Consider the following 7,920-nt stretch of genomic DNA (forward strand, 5'->3'; position numbering starts at 1 on the left):
GGACGGCACCGACGCATAGGCTAATGGCGTCAGTGTGAATTTCGGTATCGGCGTTCTCGTCGAAGTGTGCAAGTACCGGCGGCGACTGCGTGCGTAGTTTCAGTTCTAGAAATGCATCGGCCTGCGGCGTTTCCCACTTGAACTGGACATCACATTTGGTTAGATGTGTTAGCGACTCCGCGACGCATGAAAAGTCCTTGACAAAGCGCCTGTAGTAGTAGGCACACATGCCAAGGAATCTACGCACTGCCTTCTTGTCGATGGGCTGCGGGAACTTTGCGATGGCAGTTGTGCCCTCCGGGTCGGGGCAGACTCCTGATTTGCTGATGACGTGGCCTAGAAACAGAAGTTCGCCATAAGCGAAGCGGCACTTTTCTGGCTTCAGAGTAAGCCCTGATGACCTGTTGGCATCCAGTACTGCCGCAAGCCGCCTAAGGAGATCGTCGAAATGTCCGGCGAAGACGACGACGTCATCCAAGTAAACAAGACAGGTCTGCCACTTCTATCCTGCTAAAACCGTGCCCATCACGTGCTGGAACGTTGCAGGCACCGAACGCAGTCTAAATGGCATAACCCTGAACTCGTGGCGCGATGAAGGCGGTCTTTTGGCCGATCTCTTTCGTCTACTTCTTTTTGCCAATAGCCGGACTTGAGGTCCATCTACGAGAAACATTTAACCTTGAAGATGCGATCCAATGCGTCGTCTATCCGTGGAAGAGGGTATACGTCCTTCTTCGTGTTATTGTTCAGTCGACAATAATCAACGTAGAAACGTAGGGTTCCGCCCTTTTTCTACATCAAGACTACAGGCACCAGGACTACAGATACCCACGGGATTTTCGACTTCTGGATGATGTCGTCGTGTTGCATTTCGTCAACTTGTTGCCTAATTCCTTCACACTCTCGCGTCGAAACTCTGTAAGAGCTCTGGCGGAGTGGTCGAGCACACTGTTCGGTTATTATGTGATGCTTTGCAACTGGTGTTTGTTGAATTCTCGATGACGTCAAAAAGCAGTCTTTGTATGGTCGGAGAAGACTTCTGAGCTGTTGCTGCTTACTCAGCGGGAGGCTTGGATTTATGTGGAAGTCTGGTGCAAGAACTATGGTCGTCGGTGTACATGCGGCAAAATACGAGAGGACAAACGCATGGCTGGTTAGCGCGATTTCCTCCATGTATGCGATTGTCGTGCCTTGTTGATGTGCTTGAACTCCTGGCTGAAGTTTGTCAGCAACACTTTCGTTTTTCCTCCGTGCAGTCGAGCGTTCGCTCTAGAGAAAAAAATTGCGTGGCCGAGCAGTACACGTTGGTCGCCCTTGATGACGCTTTCCACGTCTGCGGATGTTTCGCTGCCGATGCAAATGACAATGCTAGAGCGAGGCGGGATGCTGACTTGGCCCTCAAGTACACTCACGGTGGGCTGACTGGAAGGCCTCTCCGTTGGTATCGCTTGGTGTGTGCACAGCGTTATCGACTTCGACCTGAGGTCGGTGATGGCACCGTGTTGGTTCAGGAAGTCCATGCCGACAATTACGTCTCGCCGGCACTGTTGGAGGACAACGAGCGTTGCGGGGTAGGTCCGGCCATGAGCTGCAATTCTCGCCGTGCAGATTCCTGTCGGCGTTATGAAGTATCCTCCAGCTGACCAAACTTGAGGGCTGTCCCACGCAGTCTTGACTTTCTTCAGCTTGGCGGCGAATAATCCACTGATGACGGAGTAGTCGGCTCCTGTGTCAACTAAGGCGGTGACTGCGTGGCCGTCGAGAAGCACATCGATGTTAGTTGTTTTTTGTCTTGCGTCGCAGTTATGTCGCGGCGTCGGATCATGGTTGCGTCGTGTTGACGTCTGGTGGTACGTCGCGTAGTCAGGTCTTCGGCTGATGCATTCTTTGCTTCCAGGCTTCCTCGGAAAGGCGGTGCGTCGTTGTTATGTCGTCTAGATATTCTCGTCAGCGTCTTCGTCGGCGGCGCAGGATCTTCGTCATTTCGACGAACAGCAACCGCACCTCTATCGTTTGCTGCTTTTAGTTTTCCGGATATGGGCTGACAAACAGGTGCCAGGCTGGGCCAGTGTATGGCCGGCGTTGCGGCGACAGGTAGCGGCCTCGTGACGGTGAACGGGATGGTCGTCGAGAGCTCAACTGAGCAGCGACGAGGTAGTCGGCGATATCGCGAGGGCGTTCACCTTGCTGCGGGCACGGAGCGTTTACGGCAAACGCTTGTAGTCCTATTTTGTGGTATGGGCATCGGTTGTACCCATGTCGGGCTTCCGCGCAGTGAAAGCAGAGTGGGTGGTGGTCGGGGGCGTGGCATATGTCCGTCTTCCTCGGGTGGCTGCGCTGGGCGACGGGCGGGAGAGCTGGCGGTGACGGCAGACGGCAGAACTACGTCGGTACAGCAGCTTGGCGCAGGCGCGGAGGGAGAATGTGACGGCGGGCTACGGCGGCGTACGTCATGGCTTCCGCCTGAGGCTGCGGCGATTGAGGTACTCCGAGTGACTGCTGGAGCTTTTCGCGTACGATGCCGGCAATCGAAGCCATTTGAGGCTGTGATGAAGGGAACAGCTGCTGAAGCTTCTCCCGCACGACCGCTCTGATAGTCTCGCGCAGGTCTTCGGTGAAGAGTGAATGAACTGCGGCGCAGTTTGTTGAGTTCGTGCGGCGATTTAATTGCCGGTTCCACACTTTCAGTGTCTTCTCGTTGGTGGTGGCCTCGCAAAGAAATTCGTCGACGGTCTTCGGTGGCTTTGTATCATTCCGGCAAAAAGTTCCTCTTTCATACCATGCATGAGTAGGCGGAGTTTCTTCTCGCACATTTGCGGGTCGGCGTGGTGCAATAAACGGGTCATCTCCTACGTGAAGATCGCGATGGTATCATTGGTGCAGATGCGCTCGGGTTTCTAGTAGAGCTTGTGCTCGCTCTTCTCGCACAACGCTTGTAAGTGTCTGCAGGAAGCTGCTTCGGAACAGGTCGCACGTCGTTAACGTGGCTTCTCGATTCTCTAACCACGTCCTAGCAGCGTCTTCCAATGCGAAATGGACATGTTACAGCTTGTCGCCACCGTTACAGCTGTTAAACGTAGCGACCCTCTCATACGTCTCCAGCCAGCTTTCCGGGTCCTCGAATGTTGAACCGTGGAAGGTCGGTGGCTCCCTGGGCTGCTGCAGCAGGATCGAGGTTGGTGACACTGGGGCTGTCATGGTAGCTGCTGTCGTGGCTGTGCACTTCCTGGTCCTCTCAGTCCGTGCTCCGGGCGTAGTCCTTGCAGCCTGCGGCTAGCTCGTTGGTCCTTGGAGACGTTCGTGTTGTCTTCGTGGCTCGGGCTTGGCTCACGGCTTTGAAGGGGCGTTCGGTACATGAACGCACTGGCACCTCCACCAGATGTCACGTAGTTCTCAAGGGGAATAATACAGCTTTAAAACTGCGAATGGCAAGACTGACCTTTCATTGGGCGAGCTCGTGCCCACAAAAGCAACTTACGCTCAAAGTGCAGCAATAGCGGCGAACACGGTCGGCAATCGACGAAAATCTGATCTGCTGGTCAAACGCGTCCGTTTTTACACATGAGCCCTCTAACGTACCCGAGTAATCGCTGTTGCCCGCGTGTCTTCCAGAAAGTTCTACACCATTCGCGTCGCGCATACCTGCAATCAGATTGCACAAGGTTCGGTGACGACAGACAGCGGAAAGAAGCATCGATTACATTCCAGAAACTTCCGATACATGCTGGCGCATCCGGCGCTGAGCGATAACATTTGTTAGACGGTGAAAAGCGCTCCCTTGAAAAAAGATAAACAAGTCCACATGTCAATATGTTACATAAATATTTTACCTACGATGAGTTTATTTGGTTACAATATAATAGTACAGTTATTATTATTTTTTGATGAAAGGGGTTTTTCCTTGATAATTAGTTTTTCAGTACATAGAGCAAATATAATACTTTTTGTTCGTAGTATTGAAGAATTTTCTTCATTCCAGATCAGTTGACAGCGTTATTCAATGATTAGTTTGTGTCTTGTGTGGATAATAATCATACCAGTGATTTTGATGTTTTGCTGAATTGTTAAATTTGATATATGTGTTCGTTTTGATGTAGAAGTTTGTGCACTGCGGCGAAGGCCCAGTCAGGCCCGAAGTGTTCTCTCTGGGTTTCCTTTTTTCCTTGACAAAAAAAGAAATAAACTTGAAGATCAAGCTTATCCGTCAGCTTTAACGTCCTTGAAGTTCATAGTAATTTTGCATTTCTGGCCAGTGCAGCGCCTTTTGCAAGCATCGGAAACAAATTCTGCCATTAAGGGGCATCGTTCGCTTATACAGGTCAAAATAAATGACAATGAAGCGATAATCCGTAGATGCGACATGCGACAAGGACTCGAGCCTGCGGAGAGCGGTGTGATCTCGATCTGGCCTACGCAAGTCGTTTCACACTTGTAGTAATTCTAATTGAGAAGTTTTCGTTCGTTCACGCAGGCGCTTGTACTACACACATACGGCATGAACGAGAAGAAAGGGGGTTACCGAGGGGCCCGATTTTTATAAAAATCACATTTTAAGAAGCCATCAAACATAGATAACAGTGGAAAGACATGGAAGATTACTTGTACAGACTAATTCAATTAAAGAAATGATAAATTATGGAATTAAAAATGGACGAAAGAACAACTTGCCGCAGGTGGGGAACGATCCCACGCCATAGCATTATGCGTGCGATGCTCTACCAATTGAGCTACCGCGGCGCCGTCTTCCCCTCCCCTTTCTTAGGCATTCATGTGTCCCTACTAGAACTCCCCCTGGGAGTGTTAGCCAGCGCCACCACTCACAAACCTTGGCGGCGGATGTGGAACATGCTTTCTAGGAACGTGGGATTGTTCCGCACCTGCTGCAAGTTGCTTTTTCATCCATTTTCAATTCCTTTAATTAATAAATTCTGTAATTCAATTATTAAATAGAAGTAATCTCCCCTCTGTTTTCTATGGTGTCTACGTTTGTTGTTTCTTGCGATATGACACATACGGCATGCAACAAAGGCCACCATTGTAAAGGAACTCCACTCTTTTCGCGCCGATTAACGGTTCCACACGACAGGAAAATCTACACCGTAAGCATCGTTAGGGAGTTCAAAACGTGACTATCCTCGTAAGCTCGTTTTTCCAATTTAAGTCTGAGTGTTTAGTTAGAATTCAGTCTGTACAAACACTTCCTATACCCGCAATCACGGAGCTTGTCTCGGACGATCTTTTTCTCGGATTCCAAGAGGCCCCACTCCAGTTCTCGCGCAACTAGTTGCCGCACCTCCTTTTCTATGCTAAGCATTGAAGGGCAAAGCCGAATACGACTTTTGCACGCACCGTGTGTACTGCACTTGTGTTGAAAACCTTGTTGTACCCCCTGCGCAACTCTTGGTTTCTTCGTCTGTGTCTCCGCGGTCTCTGCTCTGGTCCTATGAAGAGCATAAGCTAGTACAACTTGCATTCTCGAAAGTTATTATAGTGAATGAAGTGAAATGGATCCCCAGTTGATGAATAACTTGACAATTTAAAAACTTTTTGTACGCAAACAGACAGGGACAAACAAGAAGAGCAACACAAGGACGAGCGCTTGGCGCTCGTCCTTGTGTTGGTTGCCGCTTGTGTTGGCTCCCGCTCGTCCTTATATATATATATATATATATATATATATATATTATAAAGGAGGTTTATTGGGGTTCGCAGTGACCGCCGGTTCTACGATGCACCGAGCACAGTCCCCGAGCTCGAGCTTCTCCTGCGCGCTTGATGCTGCCGATGCTGCTGGCTGCGCGCATGTTCGTCATCTTCCTTACAATGGCCCCGCGGAAATAAAGGAGCCATCCTGGCGACTTAGTTTTCTGGAAGGACGGTAGAATTGTGATACGGCTTGAGACGCTGAACGTGAACGACTTCGCGGTTACGACGTCGCATGTCGGACGGCGGCGTTAGCGGCTCAACCAGGTAATTAACGGTTGATGTTCTCTCGAGAACGCGGTATGGACCGTCGCACTTCGGAAGGAGCTTTCAAGCGAGCCCAGGCGTGCGGTGTGGCACTAACAACCAGACGAGAGCGCCCGGGAGAAAAGTGGGAGTCGAGTTCTGGGCATCGTGAACGGCTTTTTAGCGGTGCTGGTCGTCCGAGGTGTATCGGCGGGCAAGCTGCCGACATTCCTCTGCTTGTCTGGCGGCTTCCGAGATCGGCGGGCATTCGGATGGGTCCGGCCGGTAGGGCAGAATGGTGTCGATGGTGTGCGAAGGATGACGGCCGTAAAGAAGGTTAAAGGTTGAGAATCCGGTAGTGGCCTGAGTCGCGGTGTTGTAGGCGTAGGTGACAAACAGAAGAACTAGGTCCCAATTAGAGTGATCAGATGAGACATACATGGCGAGCATGTCACCAAGAGTTCGATTAAAGCGTTTCGTGGTACCGTTAGTCTGTGGGTGATAAGCAGTGCATTTACGATGAACAATAGCGCATTCAGCAAGCAGTTGTTCGATGACTTCAGATAAGAAGGCGCGGCCTCTATCGCTAAAAGTTCACGTGGACCTCCATGACGAAGGAGAAATCGGCGAAGTAGGAAATTGGCGACCTCCTGCGCTGTAGCATTTGGTAGAGCAGCAGTCTCCGAATAACGGGTTAAGTGGTCTACCGCAACGATTACCCACCTGTTGCCGGCAGGAGTCAACGGAAGTGGCCCGTAGAGATCTATGCCCACGCGATCAAAGGGTCGGGATGGGCATTGTAAAGGCTGGAGTTCACCGGCGGAGTTGTGCGGTGGCGCTTTCCGGCGTTGGCACTCATGACAAGAGCGGACGAACTTTCGAACGAAATTATACATTCCGCGCCAGTAATAGCGGTGTCGAAGTCTTTCGTAGGTCTTGAAGACTCCCGCATGGCCACACTGAGGGTCGACGTGGAACGAGGAGCAGAGCTCTGATCGCAAGATTCGCGGAATGACGAGTAACCAGGTGCGTCCCTCTGGGGCATAGTTGCGTCGATATAGTAGCCGGTCGCGAATCGCAAAATGAGGCACTTCGCGCCGAAGCGTGCGTGACGCTGGAACTTTCGACGTATCCGAGAGAAGGTCGAGCAGAGATGCAGTCCAGGGATCATTACGCTGTGCAGCAGCGATAGTGTCAGCGTCCAGAGAAGATAATGTGCACTCGCAGGGGGAGTCGTGACTGGCCTTCGGGGGAAGCGGTGATCGGGATAGCGAGTCAGCGTCGGAGTGCTTTCGCCCGGAACGGTACACCACGCGGATGTCGTATTCTTGGATTCGCAATGCCCAGCGGGTAAGGCGGCCCGATGGATCTTTGAGCGTCGACAGCCAACATAGTGCGTGGTGGTCGGTCACTACGGCAAAAGATTGGCCGTTTAAATATGGGCGTAACTTGCCAAGCGCGCACACAATGGCCAAACACTCCTTTTCGGTAACGCTGTAATTGGTCTCCGCCTTGGTTAACGTGCGACTCGCGTATGCGACGACGTATTCTGGGTGGCCAGGTTGACGCAGTGCCAACACAGCGCCAAGGCCTACACCTTTTGCATCGGTATGGATTTCGGTTGGCGCTTGTAGGTCAAAATGGCGAAGAATGGGTGGCGTCGTGAGAAGACGGCGCAAGGTTGTGAAGGCGTCGTCACACTCTGGAGACCATGATGAGATATCTCGCGCGCCACCAAGGAGCTGCGTGAGAGGCGATATAATTGACGCAAAGTTTCGAACGAATCGCCGGAAGTAAGAGCAGAGGCCGATAAAACTGCGTAGCTCTTCCATAGTAGCAGGTTTTGGGAACGCAGTAACAGCACGTAGCTTCTCGGGATCCGGGCGAATGCCCTCCTTTGAGACGACATGGCCTATAATTGTTAGCTGAGGAACAGCAAATCGACACTTCTTCAAGTTAAGTTGCAACCCG

At 51.4% G+C, this 7,920-nt stretch overlaps 1 non-coding gene across 1 annotated transcript; it reads right to left on the bottom strand.

Annotated features, from left to right (window-relative positions):
* Positions 1 to 4,665: 4,665 nt before the first annotated feature.
* On the bottom strand, positions 4,666 to 4,737 carry TRNAM-CAU (transfer RNA methionine (anticodon CAU)). The gene has a single exon. It is a non-coding gene; the product is annotated as a tRNA-Met (tRNA).
* Between the last annotated feature and the right edge of the window lie 3,183 nt (positions 4,738 to 7,920).

This window comes from Dermacentor andersoni, chromosome 3 (assembly GCF_023375885.2).
Source record: "Dermacentor andersoni chromosome 3, qqDerAnde1_hic_scaffold, whole genome shotgun sequence".
In the NCBI taxonomy this organism is placed as follows: domain Eukaryota; kingdom Metazoa; phylum Arthropoda; class Arachnida; order Ixodida; family Ixodidae; genus Dermacentor; species Dermacentor andersoni.